This window comes from Lissotriton helveticus, chromosome 1_1 (genome assembly GCF_964261635.1).
Source record: "Lissotriton helveticus chromosome 1_1, aLisHel1.1, whole genome shotgun sequence".
NCBI classification, from domain to species: domain Eukaryota; kingdom Metazoa; phylum Chordata; class Amphibia; order Caudata; family Salamandridae; genus Lissotriton; species Lissotriton helveticus.
Genome location: NC_136057.1, coordinates 227,022,133 through 227,027,974, shown reverse-complemented (window position 1 = coordinate 227,027,974; position 5,842 = coordinate 227,022,133).

The window sequence follows — 5,842 nt, the reverse complement described above, 5'->3', positions numbered from 1 at the left end:
CAAGGATAGGTTGACAAGGGAACACACAACAGTGCGCCCCATAAAGGCCTGCTCTCTAAACAGAGCAGGTCTAACTGGATCAGATGGAGAGCCAGATTTAACTCGCAAAGCGAGTTTTTCAAACCCATCTAAGGGAAGAGGGGGAAAGGAAAGCAGGGTAGTAGAGTGTGGTGTCGCATTAGAACTTCCCAAGTCGATCCCTGTGTTAGGGAATGCCTGATAGATTGTTTGGACTGTCCCCAGAAAATACGCAGCCAGGGATTCACAGTGGGAGGTGGAGCTCACCACTACCACTACCACTAATGCACCATCATTCTTGGAATATCTAGCCCAATTTTCTAACCATATCCATGTATGATAGCCATATTTTGTTATCATGTAAGATGCAGGCGTTTTAGGTGGAGGAAGTAATTTTCCCTTTCTTGTCACTATTGTCTTGTACTTTTTAAATACATTTTTCAATTTTTGAAACCATGAAGATTTCTCTTTCTCCTCTCCATAATAAAACTCAATTTTCCTGATGATTTCCTGACTTTCAAAATAATTGGCACTCTTCCGCAACTACTTAGTGAAACCAAACTATCACAGCACGGTTCACACTAACGCACCAATAAGAATATGATATGTTTCACTTGCATATAACCAATGATCTCTTCGACTTAGCTGATGCATCAATCAGCTCCTACTTTGTTTTAGTCACGCGGACCAATCCCAGTGCGACACTTTTGACTTCAGCTTCGCTCCAGCTTCTGCTGACCGCTCCTTGACAAAATTTATCGGCACACTGTATTTACACTTTAATACAACTGAAACCAGTTAGTGACCACATAAAACAACTCCATTTGTCTGTTTCGCTAAAACCAAACTGATAGTGTCCTCAATCTCACAAGTATTCTGTATTTCCAGTAGACAGAGCTTACCTCTTCTCTACCACAGAATTTTAGTTTCTCCAATAAAGTAGCACATTCCTCTACTTTATCCTCCTCTAAAGCTTAGGTTAAGCTGTATTACTCTTCTAGCAGTAAGTTTTAAATCAGAATACACAATGATCCATGTACTTAAGGCCAAGATTTTCTAGAATGCCCTCGCTATACATTTACCCTTTCACATGTAAAGTTCTCTAAACTTGTAACATACGAAGATGTCACCACTTTGAACCAGACTATGTGATGTGCGACTTCACATGCAACACTTCCTCTGCCTGCAGGCAGAGTGCCCACCTTCCCACACTTTCCGGAAGCCTTTTCCAGACTACATATAAAGTAATACATACTCAACAGATGTTAGTTATACAATCTGTACACCAAAATTCTGGATACATCCCTATATATCTTATCCTAATTAACCTATAGCAACCAAGCTCTGCTGCCAAGTAATTCATTGATGCAGCTCTACTCCAGAAATTTCTGATAAACCCATCACCTTATCCCTGAAGAACTTAATCACACTTTTACTCATCAGTGGAGCCTATAACACTGTGAGTCACTTGTACACACATTCACCCTACTTCAAGGATTTAGTGAAGATCAGTAGGAGAGCTGCTGGATCATAGCGGAGTGTCTAAATTAAATGCTAAAAATGTATAATATATACATCTGCAGTTTAAACTCTTTTACCATAGTTTCATTTTTTAAGGAAAATTATTTAGACACACCACCATTATTTTGTCAATTAATCTACTAGTAAAAATTAACTAATGGATAGACAAGACCAGCTTAATTCTCCAATTATTTACACTTTTTTAATTTAGAGAGAAAATCTCCTAACATGACTTTTATTTATTCATTTAATCTTTATTCATTTAGTCAGAAATAGTCTAAGAAAGATAAGAAGTAAATTCAAAACATTTATATTTATTAGCTTAATAGTTCAGCAAAGTAAGCAAATTGTCTATTACCACAGTCCCAGGACACAGACATCAGCATAGGACAGAATAGTTGCCAAAGACCATCTCTCTATTCTCTCTAGTTGTTCATCTCATCAAAGGACTCACACCCATTCAAAAGAGTTAAAGTTCAAAAACATTTCATATTCCTTACGCCGTAGGAAAGATTCAGCAATCCGGCAGCATGTCGGGGTGCAAAGATGAAAATCGGAAGCAAGCCTTTTTTCTTATTTCCAAACGCCCTCTTTTATACCCTTTTTTCCTACCTAATCTATCCAAAAAGGATACTTTTAGGGTCTTTAGCAGTTCTGATTGGACAAGTCGAGGGGTGGATGAGCATAACCTCATCATCTTATTGTTTGTATTTTGTACAGTCATCAAATATGAAAGTAGTCTTTGTTTCTTAGCAGTATTTTTCACTTGTGTTCTTTAATTTGATATTTCAACTAATATTCCCAGGCTCACGATGCGGATGTTCATTTTTGTTGCCATTCAGTCAAGCTTGCAGGGCACATTGTCCTTGACCCATTCTGCACAGGTACAGGCAGCTCACGCTCGTCTCGAGCCCAGTCGCGCATACGTACAACACCACAATCTCAGAGTCACAGAAACCTCCATTTTGTCTTAGGCTGCATGGGCCAGAATGGGAACTATTATAGAAACAAACACAATTAAACGTTAATTGTTGAAATATAACCCTTCTGTTTACCCCCCCCTTACTAAGGTTAGCCTGTTAGTTATTACCTAGCAGATAGAGCAACATATATGCATGGTTTACTCACCATCCTCCATCTTTTATGCCACAAACAAACAGACAAAAGCATATTCATGTCGCCTTTGGTTAGCTTATAGCATTTGCGTTAATTATAGACGTAACAACTTCACTTAATTAGTTGATTATGGTTTGCAACATAAGCAAGTTAGTTTCCCACGTGTACTTGTGTGTCTGCATTCTATTCCATGTTGATTCATTTTCAAAACCACATAATTATTTCATGTTACTGTACGATTTTTGTAAAGTTCACTGACAATTTCAATCTATCAATAAAACACACCAACCAGTCAATTAAAAGCTGCAGGCTCAGGGCTGTGCGAGCGATAACCACTGCATCGTCTGCATATAGTAGCACAGGAAAATATTTCCTACCGGCTCTGGGGCAAATCAGACTCTAATACCAGTAGGGCAGCTTCTAAACCATTGATAAATAGGATGAATAAAAAAGGGGTTAAGATGAAGGCTTGACAAACTGCCCTGGTGCAATTTTAATGTTTTCCCCCACCAAGAGAATCCTACTGCCGCTGTAGTGTGGGCATGAAGATTCATTAATAAGGATACAAGGGTGGGATCATTGTCCAAAGAAGAAAATAAGTCCCACAACGTCTTCTGATTAACCTGATCAAAGTAGGATGTAAGGCTAACAACAGTGCTCCCAGTTGAGCAACGGTGTATTTGTTTATTAATAACTAGAGATTAAGTTATTGCTCAATAGTTGACTTGCCAGGGCGAAAGCCAAACTGGACCTCAGATTATTTGATTGCCATCCGCCCCTGAGGAAAGTCGAGATAAAAGGACCGGGCCGAACACCTTATCTACAAAATCAATAAGGAAAATAAGGCGGTAGCATTGCATGTTGTCATTGTCCCCCTTTTTTATAAATTTGTATTATGGTAGCAGTTGACTAAAAGGGCAGAATCCATTTATTTGCTGATGCAGCATTTAACACAAGTGTCAGAACGGCCGCGTCTGATGCAACATCGATCCTTCTCTCCAGCGAGACGCTTCCCGGTGATGCGTCAGCGTCTGCTGTGATGTCGATTCTCTTCTACTGTGATGTGGGGCGCTTCGTGTTGTGAAGTGACAGCGGCAGTTTGGCGACATGCTTCTTGATCTTGAGTTGCAGCTCTTGCGGCACGCAAACCCCCACAAAGTCCAGCACAGCTGCTGCCACTTCAGGAAGACTCTTGGGGAGCTGGTTGGTGAAGTCTGTTGTCCGTGAGACTTCAGCAGGAGGCAAGCTCTGTTCCAAGCCGTTGGAGATCCTTCACAAGTTCTTTCTCCTTTTTTTGGCATTCAGGCAACCACTGTAGGCTAATCTCCCAAGAAGCACTTCAGCTTAGGGATAGTCTCTCCTCTGTTTCTTCAGGTTCCTCTCCTCAGCAAAGGTTTCTTCTTGTAGTCCAATCCAAAAGTAATCTAATTTCTTGGGATCAGGGTCCCCATATTTATACCCAAAAATCCTTCGTCCTCTGAGGGCAGAGGGGCCTTTGCCCAGTCCAAACCAGTTCTGGAGCACTCTGTTTACATGACTCCTTCTTTTCTTTCACAGTGCAGGGCAGAAACATCAGACGCCCCACAGGAGGTGGAGCCAGCATTGTGGATGGAAAGCAGAGCCCTGGAGCACTTTGTTGACATGATTACTTCTCTCCTTTCACAGTGCAGGGCAGAGACATCAGACGCGGGAAACATCCCTTACAACGCAACTTTTACCACGCTGTGCCTTTACGACGCAACTTTTACAACGCAAACCATTACAACGCATTGCGCTGGGGGGCGCTCTAGGATAGGGAATAGGTTTAATTTACTGTCCAACACCTTCCCTACTATCCACGGGGACTGGAGTTGGAATAATAAATTAAACTATTCACTATCCAGCGCCCCAAAGCATGCGTTGTAATGTCACACATCCATCAGACGCACCACAGGGGGTGGAGCCAGCACTGTGGGGGGCAGACACAGTCCTATTCAGGTCCCAGGTAAAACTCCTCCATCCCATCTAGATGCAGATCTCTCTATTCAACACTGGGCTGACTCATTCTGTCTCCTGGAATCCCCCAGCCCTGTCACTCAAACTCCAGACAAGGAATACATAACCTAGAAGAGGCAGGTTTGGATAGTTAGACACGAAAATACCTACTTTCTAAAAGTGGTATTTTCAAACACAGAATGCTAAAATCAACTTCACTAAAAGATGCATTTTATAATTCTGAGTTCAGGCATACTAAACTTGTATTTCTACAATGTTCCCTGAGTCAGTTAGGATTATAAAATGTAATAATCTATCTGCCCATTCTGGCCTTTAGTGAACAAGTAGCCTTGCAATAGTGAAAAACGAAAATGGCTCTAATTCACTATTAGGACATGCCACACATACCACGGCATGTCCTGCCTTATACTTAGAATAACCCCTACCCTTGGGCCTACCATAGAGCTGTCTCATATGAAGAAAAGGGAAGGTTTAGGTACTGGCAACTGGGTGCACTTATCCAGTCAGCAGGCCAGTACCAGACTGCACACAGGCTCTGCAATGGCAGGCCTTAGACACACTTTTACAAAGCTGCTTCTGTGGGTGGCACAACCAGTGCTGCAAGCCCACCAGCAGCATTTGAATTACCAGCCCTGGGCACTCCTGGTGCACTGTACTAGGGTCTGACAGGTAAACCAAACCAGCCAATCATGGAATCACTAATTCATACATTAATTCATTATAGGGATGATCAGCAGTGATAAAGTACCCAGAGTCATAAAACCAACAAAAAACAGGTAAGACAAAATACAGGAGGAAGGCAAAAAGTTCAGGGATGACCCTGCAAAAAGTGCCAAGTCCAACAGTGACCCACTGTTCTGGGGTAATGAGGTGACATAAGACAGGTCTTGATGGCTCCAAAACATATGGACTATTAATAATCTGCCAGAAAAGTGTATAATCCACAGTTCACTAGCATTGGTCAGATCAGCCCATACCTGTTTCTGTAATTGGTGCCTCTGTTCTTTCATGGCCTCCTTATAGTTTTGCCAACAATTTGCCACCTATTACCGGTCACAAGGAGACTGCTTAAGGTCTTTCTTCAGATGCCGGAGGGCCAGTGATGCCCTAGCTCAGGGATCGATAATAGACCAGAAACCAACTAGGCGATAGAGGCCAAAAAAAACTTAAAACCTCTTCACCAGGCTCTAAA